The sequence below is a fragment of the Ptiloglossa arizonensis genome, chromosome 13 (genome assembly GCF_051014685.1).
Source record: "Ptiloglossa arizonensis isolate GNS036 chromosome 13, iyPtiAriz1_principal, whole genome shotgun sequence".
NCBI lineage: Eukaryota > Metazoa > Arthropoda > Insecta > Hymenoptera > Colletidae > Ptiloglossa > Ptiloglossa arizonensis.
The window spans coordinates 5,395,130-5,413,972 of record NC_135060.1 but is presented as its reverse complement, the minus strand read 5'-3'; the positions used below and the strand labels follow the sequence as shown (position 1 = coordinate 5,413,972).

At 43.3% G+C, this 18,843-nt stretch overlaps 1 long non-coding RNA gene across 3 annotated transcripts in view; it reads right to left on the bottom strand.

Moving 5' to 3' along the window:
• Positions 1 to 18,843, bottom strand: part of LOC143154074 (uncharacterized) — a 52,150-nt gene that overhangs the window by 18,456 nt on the left and 14,851 nt on the right. For 2 of the 3 annotated variants that reach the window (XR_012993980.1, XR_012993979.1), the window contains exon 3: positions 2,088 to 2,150. The exons of the other annotated variant lie outside the window; for it this stretch is intronic. This is a non-coding gene — a long non-coding RNA (uncharacterized LOC143154074). Of the gene's footprint in view, positions 1 to 2,087; positions 2,151 to 18,843 lie in introns of those variants that run through there. 3 annotated transcript variants of the gene reach the window in all.

The window sequence follows — 18,843 nt, the reverse complement described above, 5'->3', positions numbered from 1 at the left end:
ACATTTCACGGGGTCCTTTCAACGTATTCGGAAAGAAGTCCGGTCCGGTTGCGTTGACCGAGTTCCGTGAGACACCGATGTTCCGGGGAGGGGGAACGTTTCATCCACCTTCCTCCCTCCCTCCTCTTCTCTCAGTTTTTGAATTTATCCGTTCCACTAACCGGACGCGGATAAAACCGAGATCCTCCTACTACGTCGTTGGATCGATGGATTCGTCGGAAGCGATTCCCTCGCGTATTCCCCTCCGTGAAGGAGCGAGGGGTGGGGGTACGACGGTATCGTTCCCCCTCCACTACTCCACCGCACCGCACAGCGGGCGCGCGAACTTGAATTAATTGAAGAGAACCACGCGTCAGACGGTGAATTCTTTATAGGCTTTTCTCACCGAGGTTGATTCCCCCGCTCGATCGCGAGCTCGTCGCCGAACGCCCCGGCGTTGTTTCCAAGGTGTTCCCGCTTGAAATTCCTCGAGCAGGAACTTCCTTTCCGCATCTTGAGCGCCGAAGAGACCGCGCGTGAAAAATTAACAGATCACCGTCACGAGTATCGGAACGCCTCGGTTGATTATAATTCGAACAATCCACTCGAGAGAACCGTTCGAGTTACCGGGTTTTTTTTATCACGACCCGATCTTTTACACGATACGGTAATTACCTAGGTTGTTCGATAAGTTTTCTCGTTTTCTTCTCTGTAAAAAATATACCGATACTTGAAATTCGAACAACTAAATATTCGAACGAGTCGACGGATCTACGCGAAAAAACGAAAAAATTTATCGAGCAAACTATTGTATCGCGCACCGAGTGTTCGAGTGCCCTTTTTTCGGTATTTCTTTCAATATTTCAACCCTATCGCGATCGACGTATGTTTTTCAATCCTCGTTTGATCTGAGAAATCCGACGATCGAAGATTCCGTGTACATAGGATTGAATTTTTCCAGAGCCTCGAGAAATTTATTAAAAATTCGACACATTTCTCGGACCACTTGAAGAACAAACCGCGAGTGTGAATTATTTTCTATAACGATCAATTTTTTCCTATATTTTTCAAACTTGAAATTTGCCTGTTAAATTTGACGCATTGGATTCCACGTGTTTGGAAACAGAATGGAAAACAATAGTATCGATTGTTTCACGTTTTTTTTTTTTCTACATTCTGTACATCCGTAGTAGATTATTCGGGGAAAGTTCCACTTCGAATATTTCCAATCATCCGGACACGCATAAACGTCGATCGAGCGCAACAACAATTTTTACTCCGTTCGAACAATAAAGCCCCGGAAAACTGTCAACGAAATTTCTAGCGACTATTTATGCATCCAACAGCAGCAAAATTTTCGATAATTCCACGAGTAATGGCACAAACGAATTTTTACCCGTTACATCGATAAAAGTAAATGGCGACCGAACGAAAACCGATCATAATTTTTTTCACAGAAATTGAACTATCGTTGCCTGTATTCGTCGTGGTAAGTAGAATCGGTGTTTCGTGATAAGACAATGACTCGATCCGCCGATAAGAAACGAAGTGGAAGCGAAAACTCTTTTTCCTTTGATCGAGTAGCCTGAATCGAAGCTACGAAAAATGATTAATGACACCCAACGCGAGTAAAGTGCGATATTTTTCAATTAAACCACTCGTACGAAAACCATTTGTGCTATTGAACGTTGAACATCGATAGCCCGTTTATGGTTTTCTTAGGAACCGATGCTTCGAAAACCTCTGCTTCCCTTTTACCATTTCTCGATACAAAATGTTCCTCGTTAAAATATTACCGTACTTTATACTCCGTTCGGAGTCTTGAATAATGGGAGTCCAGTAATTGTACCGAACATCAAACGAAAGTTCGATACGTAATGCACTCGATGCACTTACAATTCGATATTTCGCGATTGGAATTTCATTAGTACACGTTGTACTGTTATTCCATCGGGGAATATGTATATATATATATATATATATATATATATATATACATATATTATATATTTATTCGACAATGACTGCACTCTCGACGACTTTCGATTTTCTTCGTTCCGCGAGTAGGAAGCGAAATTTACCAGAAGTTAGTAGAAAAGTTTGTAATTACCTTGTTTTGCTTATTTCACCGTTTCGAGAAAGGTAGAATCGCTCGAGCGCACCGTTAACAGCTGTAATAAAATAGAATGGTACAATCTTCTCTCGTGCAAAGAAAGTATGAAAATGAATTGACCGTGAACCGTGGAAACAAAGCGAAAACTGGAACGTACAAAACGAAGCACTATGTACGATGATTGTTCCGCGAAAGGAGCTCGCAACGTTTCGTATACAGTTGCTAAGAAATTATTCTTTTCGCAACAGCAGCGTGATCGAGTTCCTACCCACGTTTGACTTTCCAACGTTTCTGCGAATAAATTGTTAACAATTGCAACGACTGCGCGATTATAACCAATTCTACCTATTTTTATTATATCGATAAATTTCGTTTCTCCTTGTACTTCACCGGTGTGTAAAGGAGTTCGATAATTTATTTATATATTTTCCGCGTTTCATCGTTTCGCGTACGATTCGTCAACGATCGATCGAACAACAACATTTCTCAAGCATCGCGTTCAGCTACATCTCGCCCGTTGCGTAATTATTTGAAACGTTGCTTAATTAATATTTTTCTAGAGATATCGAGCAACGGTGACGTCACTATTATCACTGTTACACAACGCTATTTAACATCGAACAGGGACGAGATAAACGAACCATAGAGAAAACCTTCCGAGTTACCGCCCACCGACACAAGAGAACAAATCGCAAAAAAGGACTTCCAAATGTCCTCGTGTCTAAGGCAGAGTCTGTTAAGTAAACCTTACCGATGACTCCAACTAATAGATCCCAGGACAAAACGCAAAAAACTTTACTTTTCCTTCCTTCGACCCTAATTACACTACCCAAAATAGAGGATCGGCCATTTAAATTACGTCATCGTTCGGTTAAGTACCCTGTGCTTTAGCGACTCGAACGTGTAACTTGGATCAAACGTTCGGTAGAAGTTGCGCCGTTTCGATGAATAATAATGCCCATTCGCGACTAAAATCTGTTTCGTTCTTTCACCGTAAACCTGTTCGTTTCGAGTACAGTAAATTCCAAATTACGCGATTGCGCCTTCATTTTTCTCCTCGAATGAAGTTTCGTTTTCGTTGCTCATTAAACGAAATTGTCTTTCCGTAACGTGTCAAATAAAGAATACACGTATACGTGTACCCGTTGCAACTCCGTTTGCACCGTACGAGTATAAAAATAAAATAAAACCGTGTCACTTTTATACTTTAAATCTAAATAAATGAACTATTACGTGCGAATCGGTTTAACAGTGATTAACTTCCGAAAGGAAGATCGTGCACCATACGTGCTACGGTGAGAAAGACCAATCCTGAAAGACGTCTCGAGTTGTATCGGGTTAAACGTTTTACTTAGGCTTCGCAACGCCTGTAACTGCTAACTTCGTAAACAAAAGTTACTCGATCGTCCACGTTCCCCTTGTTCGTGGTATCGCGTTACTCTTAACACGGGACGGATCCTTCTCCGAGCGATTCATCGTATCCGTGCAATTCGAGTTACGGCGGAAAGCTTCGGAACAATTTAATCGCACAAGACGAGGTATTACCGTAGCGTATTAATTTCAGACGAACGCTTCGGTTATCTATTATCGTCTCGTAAACCGTAACCTCGATCGCTTCGGGTCTCGACGTCTACCTCGTGAAGTTAACACTTTACCGACCGGTATTAATTCGCTTTTTTGGCAAGCTTACCTGTTGTTTCGCTTACCCTAAAATAACCGAAAACGAACAAAATGTAAACGGTGGCAAGATTCGATAGTTCAACGGTTTCAACGTTTCTATAGTTATGAAAAAAAAGCACACACGATCCCGCGAGGCTAGACCGTACCGGAGCCAATGTTGGAACGTAATACAGGGTTGTTCCTCGAGTAATTTCGTTTTCCAAAATGGAGAATGTATAATTTCGGAAAATGTGTTTGTACACTCGAAAAAAATCGTGTCATCTTCACCGGAAAGAAAAGAAAAACCGAAATGACTTTTCGAACAACCCGATGGAATACACGATGGGTGAACCTCGAATTCGATTACCTCGAAAAAGGAAGCCTCGTCCCAAGAGATCGTAGACGGTATTTTTTCCTTATTTTTTAACGTGAAATTATCGCGTCACCTGGCCGATCGTGCCACGATTTTTCCACCCCCACCGTGTATACAACGGCGTGGTTCGAGTCCATCGAGTTTCCGTGAAAAATTACGCGACACGAGTCCCCTTTTCGTTCCGACACCTAGAGAAACGAACGAGAAACCCCGTTGAAACTCACGGTCGGGGACACCGGCCGTATGAAATCGCGAAACGACCGACCGCAGACCCGCGGTTACGCGTCGACGATATGCAAAAGTAACGAAGCGGTTCGTCGCCCCCAGGAATCGAAAATAATAAGGTCCCGAAGGATTAATTTTTTCACGGAAGCGACGCGCGTTTCACAAAGGCGTTTCTCTCTCTCTCTCTCTCTCTCTCTCTTTCTCTCTCTTTCTTTCTTTCTCTCTCTCCGACTCTGTCCCCCTCTCGGAGGATCGCGACGCGCAGCACCGCGACGAAATTAAAACAGAAAGGTTGGCACAGCATCAGGGGAGCACACCCACGGGTAATTGAGCGAAACAAATTCGACGCAACGCCGTCGAGTTACCGCAGCCGCGGAAAACAGTGTTTGCTTCCTCGTAGAAACAATGATCGCCTGTTATGAGCCATGAATGAGCCACCTTTGTCCACGACCGTCGGAGAGGGGGCTGCGGAAACAGTTTTTGTTTTCTCTCCTCCTTCGTCGGGTAGAAAGGAAGAAATACAGGCTCACGAAAGCGAAAAGCGATAAACGTGTACCGATTTTATACACGAGATTTCCTCGCGGTCGATTCGATTTCTCGATACGCGTCGCGCGTCATATTTCTACCCTCGGATACGCAGGGAACGGAAATACCCGGACAAATTTTCAGAAAGGTTTTCGCGCGAAAAAATGCGTTTTTTCAGAGGCTCGGTAACGTTCTTTTAGTATTTCCTTGCGTTGTAAAACTATTTTGGTATTCTTTTTGTTGAGCGTGTCAACGTACGTATGTATGCATCTGTGTATGCATCTATGTATGCATCTATGTATGCATGTATATATGTATCTATGTACATATATATACGTATAACTGAATTTCATTTTTTATTTAAGACTTACACCCTCGTTTCGAGATTCGATCTCCAGTTTTTTGCCATTTCTGGTGTACATATTCGTTGTTTTGCATCAATATTGAAACACGAATGGAAAGTGAAATTTTCGAGGGCGAAACAACAGTCGTACTGTTTCGAGAAGGGTGTAAGACGAATAACGCGAAAACGTTTTAGACGGAGTACACCGCGAAGACGTGGAAGGAGAAAGCCACCCCTGTTTCTCCACGGATGAGGATATATATTTTCTTATATCAAAATTATCGAACGCGTTTAATCGAATTCAATCGTCACGGTGTTCCGCGATTACTTACGACTTCGGTAGAGGCGAGAAGACGAACATCCGTAGACGGACGACTCTGTTGAAAAAATAATAACGAACCTCGAATATTCGCAAACAGGGTTCCGGCTGCTTACGAATAAATTACATCCGCTGTTCGTCCGAGTCGAACAGAAGCGCGTGAACGTATTGTTTCGATGTTGAAAGAAAAAGATGGAAGTCGCAAGACGCCGAGTCTGTACTGTACAATGGAGGGAGAGAGCGAGATGTAACTTCGCAATTGTCTCTTTGACGACTCGTGAAGTACGAGACCTAGCGTTGCCAAGTTACAGCAAACTTTCCTTTTTACGTTCCCGAACGCTTCTTAATCACTGCTTAAAAATAAAGAAATGGTAAAGTATTACAAGAACCCGGTCGAGCGGACAAAATATAGAGGTCTTTCGTAACGACTTCGAGAAACGAAAAATGTGTGACGAATAAAGTTCATGGAGGTAGAAAAAGAGGTAAAAGGTGAGGGAAAAGCCGTTTTAAGAATCTTTTCGATAGTATCGGATAATCGTTCGCCAAGAAACTCGGTGAACCGTTTGTTTTTCGCGCAGCGAAATTCTCGTAACGAAGATACAAAAACATTCCCGACGAAATAATTGAACGAGGCGACCGATGCCAATTTAACGGATCGAGTGGTCACCGGATGTACCCACATAATTGACGTTTCTACCGAATATCGAAACAATCGAGTTTACAACACAATGGATACAATTTCGCGAGAAACAACGCTAAATGTGTAACGGTATCGTTGCCACGAAGCGTAACGAAATTTTATTTTCGCGGAAGGAAACAAACAGAAGATACGTCTTAAATTTCGAAGCGTTTCGAGCGCGCGTCATTCGAGAGACGTACTTGCCGAAATCCTTACGCGTACCTCGCACTCGAAATTAATTTTCTACGAGTAGTCGAGAAAGTTCGAAATTGTGGATAACTTTATATACGCGTTAACTTCACCGTGGTATTAACTTTATCGAATAATCCGAGCGAAAGAGTGTCTAAGATGGTTTAAGCGTACGATGTGCGTCTCTCTACTGGCAATCTTGAGGAAATAATGAGGATCTACGCGATGTGTACTTAACGAAAGTCTGCAATTGACTGTTCACTAATGACTGTTTGACCGACTATGTTTGACGTTGAATTCGACTGGTAAGTTACAGGAACAAATTGCTCGGAATGTTAATGGATATCGTTGATCGACTTCCCCGGTTATTGAAATTATCGGTCAAAAGTGATCGATGCGGCACTGGTGATAAATTACTGGATCGTCGGGTGCGATAATCGCGTATCCCTACTTTTTGATAAAAACGAGTCAACAGCACCGACGTACGCGTAGGAACGCGAATTATGTCGAAAGATAGACAGAGGAGTACTTGGGGGTACGTTTACCGATACGTAAATTTGTAACTACTGCACGGATCGTAAAACGAAACGAAATGTTTGTCGAATCACCCTGCTACGTTGAGAAAACTGGAAATCTACGGTTATCGCACTAGAGCCTTAAATTGGTGAAATTAGGTTACACTCCGGTATGCGTCAAGCTGTCGAGGAAACCACATGAATATTTAACGATAAAGGTGAAGTGGCGCGCACTGGTGCGTTACATACCATTGACGTCACATTTCTTTCGAGCAAGACGTAGTAGTTCAATTACCGTTGTTAGATGTTTGCGATATAGGAAATGTTTGTACTCGAAGCAAATACAGTGACAAAAATGGTCGAAAAAAATATTAATTTATATTATATTTAATTTTATATGTACACCTCGTTCCGCGAAATGTGCCGTGCAACCGTTTACGCGTATCTACTGTTCGTTCGCGATAAGAAGGCAAACGAACGTTTACACTCCACTCTGGTTCAGAGGCTACCGGTAATGTCTTCGTTATTGGTCGAGGACGGTGAAGAAGATCGATAAAGGACAACAGAGACAACGCGTGCGATGTTAGGGGAATCGGTAACTTCTGAACTAGAGCGACGATGTAAACACTCGTTTGCCTTCTTTTCGCAAACGGAGAGTAGCTACCGCGACGAAGGCCAATCGTTGAAAAGAACTGTAGGAGGCACACCGTAGGCCAATTAGGAACGATCGGGACCGTTTTCGACAGGCGTCGATGATCGAATAACCTCCGCCGGCTCCGATAACGCAAAACCCACCGCGTGGCAACGAGGAACGCGGAAAGGGGGTGAAACGAGACGGAGATAACACGGAAGAAAAAGTGGGTGGATAACGAGCGAGACCGAAAAAAGGAAAAAGGGGAAAAGGGAAACAGCGAACGCAAGAGAAAACCGAAGTGGAAAAAAAGGGAAGAGAAATCGAGATAGTTGTCAGCTCGTCGGTGATAGCAGTCGGATGCATTATGAGGCCTCGATGTGAATTTTCAGGCCGTGGCTGAATTCGCATTTTCCGGCTGAAAAATGATGCGTCGCGTTCGCGGATGCAGCCAGCCAGCCCCCCGACCGCCCACTCGCCCACCCCCGGCCCCACTCCGCCCCCGTCCCCTCCTACCGGCATCGCCGTCGTCTCTATATCTGTTTGTTCTGCGCCGTGTGCGCGCATCGGGTATTTACAGGGGCTCGAGAATGTGCATCCGCGGGCCACGGGTGTGTTTGCCGGCATCTCGAGCCGCGCGTGTAGCCAGGTATACCTGGATATGTGCGTGGACCGTGCGCCGAAGACGAGAGAGAAGGAGGGAACGGATGCGTGCGCGTGAACGCGGATGACTTCTCGTTCGAGCACGAACACGCTCGAGAGACCCATCGACGCCATATGAGACAGGAATTACTACGGCCGTAGCGTCGATTGCAACCCCCTCCGGGGTGTGTGTGCGCGCGGCACGGCCAGCCGGAGGGAAATGGGGATGCAGAGAGAGACAGACAGAGCTGGAAAGGAACGACGAGTGAAGTGGGGGTGGGAGAGAACGGCAAGGAAACAGAGCCCACCGTACGAGGAACGCGGCGAGACGATCGAAGCGAGCCCGCGAGAATATACTAGGAGACGCAGCGAGAAGAATGGAAGAAAGAACGGCGAAGAGACGCGAGTGGAACCAAACGGAGGACAAGAGCGGACCAATGGTGGGGGATCGGAGGAGCGCGGTGGAGGGGAGAGAGAGAGAGAGAGAGAGGGAGAGAGAGAGAAAGCGGGTTGGGAGGGGGAACAAGTAGGAAGTCCATTCGCGCCTGCTTCATTAACGGAGGCAAGGGCATCGTGGTTGAAAGAGATTGGAAGGTCGGCTGAAAAAAAAATACCGAGAGAGAGAGAAAGAGAGAGAGACGAGGGGGAAGAAAAAAAAAAAGAAGAACGAAGGACAGGCCTTGAGGGTGGAAAAAGAGACGACGAAGTCGTGACGGTCAAGTCGTGTTTCAGCTTAGGTAGCTCAGGATTGGATCGGAGATATAACCGCGAGGACGTGGGCGGAGAAGCCGGCTGAAGCTTTAGAAGCTTTAAGCAACCCCCATTTTTTCCCGAGATTTTTCGAGGGCGGAAAAAGCCCGAGATTTTCCTTGCCTCGTGATACGGGAGACCGAATGAATAATAATGGACGGTGTCGGGGGGCGCGGGGGGAGAGAGAGGCGAACAGGGACACATATTCGCGAAAGTGCCCCCTCCCCCCCCCCCCCTCATTCTACCCTACCCTACGGTTGTTACGATTTCGAAGGGGGAGGCCTGTCTTATAGAAACGTACGGAATCGTCGCGTTACGTTTATCGACGTTTCGCGCCGCGCTACGTCGACGCGACTCGCTCGACAATTTGCGCGATTGTTTAACCACGGCGAGCGTTAAGCTCGATTCTTATTTAACACTCGTTGTATCGCGTCTGGCTCGTTTCGCATACGGAGAAACTTCTCGTTCAATTGTAACGTTGGCGCAATTTTCTTTTCCTTTTTCTTTTTTTTTCAGAAATTAAGAAAGGTACGACGAAACGATCGAATTGAGAAATATTTGGGCCAGTCGAATCACGGGTCTGCGCGGACCCTAGCGTGATCCTACTGGTGTCGCAAGGGTTGAGAGAAAAATAAGAAATATTTCTATCCGGATATCGATCATCCGAGAATCTATAGAGGGTATCGGGATAAAAAGTGTTCTGGACTCGAAAGGCCAGCGATACTCGCCGGATTAAGTAAAAATGTTCGATCGACGCAACTGGAAATGGCAATTTTTGCAGCATTAGAAATATTAATACCGAAATTGTTCGACGCGGCTACGATCGAGTGGGGGATAATAACGATCGACGTGTCCGCACTTCGAAAATAATTTTCAAACGTTTCGAACCAAATTTTCCCTCCTCTTCGGTAAACAAGTATTAATTTAGAAAATACAACGTATCGATACAGCGCTGGAGGAACAAAGAGAGTAATTAAAGATCTTTTCTTTTTTTTTTTTTTTTCATTTTCTCTTCGCGCAAAAAATTAATTTCATAATTTTACGGTTTCGCGTGTTCTCGACTGCGAGTAATTATTCTACTTTGAACTCACTTTTTGCTTTTATTCTACAAAATTTTTAATCTTTAATCACTTTCATTGTTCTCGTACCGTACTATTACATTACAGTTTCCGAATCAATAATTGTTCCCCAAAGAAAACTTTCGGTCGGGGAACGAATACGAATTTGAATGTTAATTAAATCGAATCACCGATTACGTTTATTTTACTTGCTTTTACGTTCTCATCACCGTATCGTTAGATACGCTTAACGAAGATGTTAAAGGAATAAGCTCAGGGACGTTGTCGTTTCGTTCTCTTTCTGTCTTCGTATTGCATCGTTTTGTTCCAAATAACAATGCACGGAATGCAAATATTTAACAAGTCGCGACTTTTGATGTAATATAGCTCGGCTTCTAGACGTAGAACCGGCTGTACACATCCACCGTGGCCCATTCTTTTTCTAAATATTTAATTAAGCCGAGACGCCTTGAAATTTGAATTTTTCGCGATTTACAGTTCATATATTCCCATAAATGTTCTATTAAAGTAACATCAAGAAAGTGGGGCAATGTTTTCAGGCATTTTCACGCGTTACATCCACCGCCCGACCAACTCGCCTTACATTTTAAATCGCTGTCCCATTGGAATATAAAATTATCTTCAAAGTCAACTTCAGACGTGCTTGCATTTGAATTACCATTCGTGTTAAATTCAAGCGTACGTAAATAGGAATTAATCTTTACAAAAATCGCGATTAAGCGTCGGTATACCTTGACCTTTATCCATCGAATAACTGACCAGTTTGGATCCAGCTCCTTTTAAACAACGAACAAACGTTAGGATTCTTGAAACAGTATCCAGTAATCTAAGATAACTGAAAACAAATGCGTACGGTAACACTCTACTCTGTTTGTACAATCGATACTTACACGTCACGAGTAGTGTATTATTGTACAGATGTACGTGTTCGTTTCGTAACTGTACAGCCGTTTAAATTTAATTAATTCGCGCAGGAAACATAGAGACACGTTCGTACGTTAGGAATAACGGTGTAAGTTTGAAAATTATTATACGACCTATAATATTGTATCTAACGAGAAATTGTGTATAGGTCGAACGTAGCATCCTCGTTAAAAGTACGAAAGTATTATATTTGAAAGTATCTTTCGAAGTGTCCGTAATGGAAGGTATCCTTAGAAATGGATCCATTTCACCAAATGTATTCGAATTCACGATTGAATTTTCACTGTACTCCATTATCCGTTTAAATTCGCTTCGTTCGCGGCCCTCCGATTTTGTTAACTCGAGACAACGCGGACAATTTGAATTTCTTACGGCATTGAACATTATTCGATGCAAACGTTCCGCCGGGCGAGAGTGAATATTTTTCCTTCTCTTTTCACTTTTTGTTTCATGCAAACTGTACTCGTTCCTTTCTACGAGTTCCGCTCAAGATTGTAAACACTCCTTGCCACACGACCAACATGTTTACCATTTCGAAGAGTTTTTCAAACCGTTCCGCACGCGGTCGAGTCTTTGATGTTGCATTAGCCGTCGCATTTATGTAAGAATTTTCTTTTACCGTGCACACAATATCCGTTTCTTTGTAAACGGTATGCTTCTTCGGGCAATGATGTTCGTACTCTGTTTGCTACTGCGTACATTCGTTTTGTTTCATTTTTTCCCCACTGTAATTTACCTGCCATCGAACAAGCTATTTTATCAAATAATCGACCCACACGTACAGTCCTGCACTTCGTGCAGCTTTTGTTTCGATTGATATTAAATCGCATTCCCTCGATGTTGTTCTTTTATTACAATCGGTGTACACACTCGTACAAATAACGCTGCGCGTAAAAATGTTTAATTACATTTTCATAGGTTCTCGTTTTTGAGAAAGTTCCGATTACAGGAAGAAGTTAATCGTACGTTGCGCGAGAGGATTAGAAATTATAAACGGGTGCGTTTTTCGATGAAAGAAAATTAACCTTGCAAAGATCCGTTCATTGCGAAAAATACGCGTAATTTATCGAGTCGAGTAACGAGAACGAAATTAAGCGATCTTTACGGAGCTCTTTTTGCCCCCCTTCTCGAAAACAGTAATTCGTAACGTAAAAATGTCACAGAAATTTTATAAGCGATCCACGGTTAATCCCTCTGGAAATTCGCCAAAAATTTCGCTACGTTCAACTTAAAAGGAAATTATGTTTTATTTCGTTTCGAAAATTTGTTTATAATCCGTATAAATCCCTCGGTATATCCTGATGAAAAAAAATCATCGCGGACACGGTATTTATAGAACAATTGCGTGCCACGCATTTAAAATACGGATAAATGTAAATCTACCGTAAAATCAATAGTTCAGTATCAGTATCAGAACTCTGCCCATTGTTGTCTGCGATGAAAAAGGATTTTCAATACGCAAACAGTCGATGTGACACTTTACCGCTGGTCTAGTCGAGTAATCGAACATGTTTCAGCAAACATTCTGTCACAGCCGATAGACATACACAACCGCTCAAAAGTATAGAATTATTCACGTTCCAAACATTCCACCGATACCATCCGTTCAATGAACAACGGATCGCTCAATTTTAATTTCAATCGCGGAACAATACCAAGCATAAACGTAACAAGAAATGGGGAAATCGTGTCAAAGTTCGTTCAAAGTTTTGCACGTGTATTTCGTCTTTACACGACCTTTGTCACGTGTCTATTACACTCGTAGCTGGCCTCCTCGAGAAGAGTCCTCGATAAAAGACGGAAAATGTTTTCTTCGATTGTCTCCTAACCGATAAAATATATACGAATCGAGCGATCGAAATTCCTTCGATTCGAAGGGAAACAACGCAAAAATTATTATTTCGTTCGGTAACGATGAACGAACTTCCAAAATTTCCGTAAGTTTATCGTTAAAAAGAAACTTGTACGGTTCGAGAATCTCGGCAATTTCTTCAACGTGGATAGCGCGCGCGCAGTTTCGAGCGGCGGTGTACACGTTTCGAGGCACGTCTGCTGCGGTAAATACTACTCTTCGAATCAAGATAGGAAATTCCCTGGAATTGAAAGCAACATTGCCCGGATATAAATTTCGTTTCTTTTTTCCCCCTCGTCTCTCGTTTCTTTTTTTTTTCCCCTCTTTTTCCACCGAAAATAGAATCGCAGCGGAGTAGTCGAGCGAATAGAATGATACCAATCACGGTATTGTTGCGATAACGCGATTGTCGGTTATGAAGTTTTCGAACTCACCCCGTTACCCCTCACCAGCCATCGCGCGGAGACTCTGGTCGGCCATATCTATCCTGTTCGACACACAGCCTCCAGTCGCCTGATGACCTTTCCACGGAAACTCGAATTTGTCGCCGGTTACGGAAATATCGATTTCACCGAGATACCGTGTGTTCCCCTGACCGAGATCGTTTATACTACTTCCTCTTTTGTCGAAGAATAATGTAAGAGCGTATCTGTGACTTTAGGGAACGGTTACGCTGCATCTAACAAATGCCCGATTCTTGAAACCGTCGTCTATGATCCAAGCAAAATTAATTGGCCTCTCGAGGTCACCGAGGTGCTACCCCCACCGCACGGTTTTCTTATCCCCACCACTCCGCTTCGCGTCCCTTCGCGCGAATCGTCGTTTTCTTTCTCCCGAACGAGGAACTCTCGTGGCTGGAATGTATACTAGCTTGTTCGATAAGTTTTTTTCATTGCAAGAAACGTACTACGACAATTCGACGTTCGAACAACTGTAAATATACGAACGAGTCGACGGATCTGCGCGAAACTACACACGTTCGGAAAATCGTTTCGTTTTTTTTTTTTTCGGTGAAAATAAAACACGATTCGTTTCGAGCGTACAAACATTTTATTAAATTATACATTCTCCATTTTGGAAAACGAAATTACGTTCCACGTTCAGGAAAAACGAAACGACGCAGCTTCGTTTCTTATCGAACGACGAAACTTATCGAGCAACCTATCGAGCCGCGTCTGACACGAGTAACCTTTTCATTGCTGATTCGATCAACGGTCAGGACGGAGTTAAAAACGGTTAAAAGTTTCTACAATAATAACGCGTCTTCCTTGCACCGGATTTGTGCAATATTAATGCGTCTTCGTTGCACCGGAGTTGTACACATCGCGGAAGAAAGTATCGAGCGAAAAGGAAATACATCGAAGTAAGGGCAGGTGGTGTACACCCCGTGGTTGTCCTAACCTTGAATTTACAAATGGGAAAGTAGTAATCGACGACCGTTCCAGTTTCATCGAACTCTAGAAGAGAACCGTGGAATAAGTCCATTCCTACGTCGTCCGTGATCAACCTCCGGAACACCTCCCACGGATAAATGATTATAGGGAGAAAGAAAGATCAGTCCCGACTTAAGGGGAACGCAGACCGTGACTAAGGAGAATATAGGCAGCGTCGAGTAATTTTTGCTTAGTTCCAGGTCTTACGAAGATTGGGTGAAACGTCCGACCCAATACGGTCCGTAATCCCTTCGAGGATCCATCTTTCTTTCCACCCGCGGTACACTCGCGACACGGACTACAAAATTCGTAGAAAATAATCCTGGAAAGATAATTGTTGTCCTCCGATGGAATTTCTCTGATGAAATTCCTGATCAGCGTACCGATTAGCCGAAAAAGAATCTCTGATTACACCTCGTACGATTTCAATTGTAATGGAATGACGTTGAACTTGAAAAAAAAATATTTATATTCGAGAAATACCGTTTCTTCGGTCGTGTACTTCGAAAATAAGACACCCGTTACTTATTCTCCACCGTCTACGTCTCGTTTGAAGAAATTTCACGCTTCCCTCCGTTTCCTCGTCCGGTTCGCTTCCCACGTTTTTGTTTCCTTTGAAGAAAAAGAAAAAAAGAAAAGAAAAAAGTCACGCGTTAAATCGAACCCACCCGTTCACCCTAGATTGTTCAACCGTTTCGATATTCCGGACCGTATAAAGGTGTGTATCTCGTACGTTAGCGATACAAGACACTCGAGAATTGGATTTTTATTCAGCCGTCTCGGCCAAGGCGTTTCAGATTCATCGTAATTTCTCACTTAGAGCCAATGCGACTGATCGATACGACGTCGACCAACCCTCCCTGATACCGATAAAACGCCGCTTGCAGTAATGACGGATGGGTGGTGTTCTCCCTTCTTTGCGAGTGTCACGAGTGCGCGTTTGTCTGTCCGTGTCTTCGAATCGCGTCACTTTTCCCCATTTCGCTACGAAACCCCGTGAAACGCCCGTTTCGACATTTTTCCATCGATTGTAGGAGCATCGAATCTCTTCGTCGGACGTGTCCATCGAGTGTTTACGATTTCGGATCGTTTCGATGTTAGTTCGACGCGTGTAGAGATTGTTGTTCGACGAGTCAAAAATTCTTCGATGTACCAAGCCGCGTCGATAGACCATCTTGGACCACCCTCGTTCAAAGTCTACGAGATTGGACAGTAATACTCGGGTTTAAGGTGAAAAATCGGGTCCGCCCATCGATTGGCCATCGAGATGAGAATTTTTTCGCCGAACTGATCGAATACGAACGAGCTGCTCGTAGAGAATAACAAATTGGACGGAACACCGGAAAACGAGCCACGATGAAGCAACGACGAGCGAGTAACCGAAATTTCGAGACAACGCGTATCGATGGGACGACCACTGACACGATATCAAATACGTATATTTGTTTCGTCAGATCCCTACGAGCGGATCTCTAGATTCGTTCGTTCCGTGTTTTTCGTCGGATATTCGTCAAAGATCTGGATTATTTCTTTCCGCGTTATTCCAATCGATCTTTACAAAAGTATCGTCGATGGATCGGTGAGATCCTCGCGACTTCGAATACGATACGCGTCGCGGTATACGTCAGCCGGCAATTTCATTTTGGGCGATCGTATCGAAGTACGTATCGGTGACGTTGGTGTTCGCGATAACGCGCGTTGGAATTTTAACACGCGTCTCGAATCGTTCGATGGTTGAATAATGAACGTGTCTCGAATCCTCTCGCCGGATTGTTATCTGCGCCTCGCAACGATCCGTGATCGACTACACGGGGTGTTCCCGAGTAACGCGTAAAAGCGGACCGGTGGTGAATCCTGGTGAAAAAAGAAGAAAAATAGAAAGAAGAAAATTTCTTCGATTTCGACTTCGTTTGCGAGATAACCGAGTTCGAAGATTCGCTTCGCGTGGGAACTTTGTCGACGAACAGAACCGCAAACTCGTTGCTACGTTTTCCAAAAAGACTCTTCCCTAGAATTTCTATCGTTCTTCGATCGAGAACCCTCCGATTAGGATCTATCTGTAATATCTGTAACATTGTAATACCAAACGGTAGCGGATTAATATCCGTTACAGACTCCTAAACTTCGAATCGTATCGAAGTATTCCCAATTAATACAAGTCGTCGTGGCGAACCATCGAAAACCATCGAGTGTCCACGAAGTACCAACGATTCCAAAACCGTACCAACGACCGTGAAACATTGTTCACGAACACAACAGTACGCTACAAATCGACGCGCGAATAGTACCCGAGCCGTGAGTGCGTACAAGACGAAGTGAATCTTCGAACTCGATTATCTCGAAAACGAAGTCGAAATCGAGGAAACTTTATTCTTCTCGTTTCCCTTCTACGTTCGTAACGAATCACCTCCGGCCCTCTTTTGCGCGTTACTCGAGAACACCATGTAGAACCGAGGCTACAGAGGTATCCTATCGAATTTTTCGTAACCGATCGGTGGCATGGGTTCGGTGACGAATATTTCAGGCTTCCGGGAACGTGATTGGCCCTTCAATTTCCTGTAAGAGGAAAATCGATGTTTCCTACGGGACAAAGAGCGCGAAACGATTGCTAATTAGAAGGGACAATTCCTAGAATCGAGCGTATCGTTGTCGAGGCTGACTCGCCATGGTAACGTTTTTATAGCGAACGTTGCTCCCCGAATCGTGCGATACAACTTCCCCGGTGTATGTGTCGTGCCTGTGGAACGATACACAGGTTTTTCACTGCGCAAATGAGCTGATCACTGGTTCGGTTCGTCCCTTTGCGAAGCCCGAAACGTTACACGTAATTAAAAGTAATCCGTATAGAGTTGCGTGTTGGGGTAATTTTCATCGGGGAAACCTCGACGCAAACTCCATCGATAACATTGTCACGGAGACACAATGAAAATTACAGAAATACTCGGTTTCATTGAAAGATGAAATTCAATGGGACGTGGAACAAACAACTTTCCCTATAGAGAAACACGAACAATCGTGGGGACGACTTAACGATGAATCCAAGGACGAACGCCTTCAAGCTTCGGGATTATTAAAAATAATTCAGGATAAGAAAATTGTTTCTCGAACATTCTTTTCGATCGTAGCTTTAGCTGGTAAACATCGATAGATCGACGTTATTTAAACAAGAACTCTTTTTGTACTTGAATCAACTTTTATGTATTGGTAAATAGCTTCGAGTGGTAACCATTGCAAAATTGGTAGCGTTTTGTAACGTCTCCGGTATTCTCTTAAAAATATGCATAATTTTGTATACACGTATATTGTACGGAGTTTAAAAATTTGTTAAATTTAATTCCGGTGCGGTAAACATCGATGGGTGGAACTCGCGTAAATAAAAGGCCTTTGGGATTACGTAATCGGTTTTAAAAATATGAAAAAATTCGCATAAAGAACTTAAGGGAGAACAATTTTACGCGCCCCACCTTATGTAGTCTGAAGCAACAGTTTTCAATTTGTGCTTCAAACGCTTTCACGGGGCTCGTCTAAAGAAATTAATTAAAATCCGCGAAAAAATCATTTTCGAAGATTTTAATGAAAATTTCGCTCGACGAGTTCCTCGACGTTTTCAATTTTTCTAGAATAAGTACTGGTGAATTTAATATAACACGATTCGAACATCTTTGGGGCATTGTGATCATTTTTCGAAATAAACTCGGATAAATTTTATCGCAAACGCGCGATCAATTTTTCCGTACGTGAAAAATTATAAAAATGCTGCGCGTTTTATAGCGTTTGGCAAAAATCTAAAGGGACGTTCGTCACTGCAGACTTCGAAACTCTACGAAAGCTCTCGCGAGCTGAATTCTACGGGGATGATAATCTTTGGTAATTTAATTGTAACAATATACACGTTCACGGATGAATCTCACGCGAACCTAAATCTCTTTCAATGCCACGCAGACCGAAAGGTTGAGAACCGTTGGTCTTGGGTTACGGGAAAAGGATTTTAAATGTACGTCCTTCCTTACTTGTTAGTCCAAAGTACCCTCAATTTAGTGTAGCTTTAGTTAATTTCAAGTTAAATTAGAGAATTTATTCCGTTACCTAGGGAAATGTGTGCGTGTGTCTGTGACTCTGAGCTAATGTCTTTTTGTTGGGGACACTCTGTACAGTGTCTTCGGTCTAGTGAATAACCTTAACTAGCCCGGAGTTAGAGTGTCTGTTTAGTTGCATGGGCAAATGCGTATGCTCGAGTAAAACGAACGAGAATATGGTACACCGTATCCGAGAAAGGGTTAGTCGGTGTTAATCGGTAAGGCTAGTCGGTGGTTAAACGTACGAATGTTGACAACATTAATATTAAATATCGCGCCGTTTAGAACCGACCGATTTTGTCGATCTAATTTCACAAACGATCATCGTACAGATATTTATACTTCTGGTAAAATGTCCCTCCTGATAACGATTACGATACGGAAATAAGAAGTTCTTTGAAATCTTAATTAATGAAATTGAAATATACGATATTTACGAATTTAACTCGTTGACCGAAAAGGAAACTAAATACGAAATTGATGCAATCCAGTTTGCGAACGATTGAAAAGAAAAGTTATTCGAAGCTACGTTTCGCT